The following is a 439-nucleotide window of genomic DNA, read 5'->3' as shown; positions in this document are numbered from 1 at the left end:
AGAAGAGATTACAAAGAAGACAAGCTCCAGGTGTAGCCATGGACAGTTATGGGAATGATAAAGTAGAGAAACATCAGGATTACCAGGACAGGGTAAGCAGTCTTTCCAAGGGAGGATTGAAAAAAAGGTTACTAATCAATAATGGATGAATGCTGCATGAACATCAAGGTGAGGAAATTCTCTGTGTTGGAGCTGTACTGATATGTTAAGATAAAGTTAGAGGTGTCACTCCTAGGGACTACATTTATGGATATTTTTTGAGCTAGGAGGTTTGGGAGAGAAAAGCAAGATGTTTGAGAAGGTTACTTTGGATATTCTACATCGCAAATTCTAAGGAAATTATAGTAAAAATGCCTCTTTCAAAGACTTTATCATTTATATGAGGAAGGAGACATCAAATAAGAAAGACAGTAGAGGATGGAGACAGAATATTCCTTTT

This window comes from Bison bison, unplaced genomic scaffold (genome assembly GCF_000754665.1).
Source record: "Bison bison bison isolate TAMUID 2011002044 unplaced genomic scaffold, Bison_UMD1.0 scf7180017864249, whole genome shotgun sequence".
In the NCBI taxonomy this organism is placed as follows: Eukaryota; Metazoa; Chordata; class Mammalia; order Artiodactyla; family Bovidae; genus Bison; species Bison bison.
Note: the sequence above shows the minus strand (reverse complement) of the source record.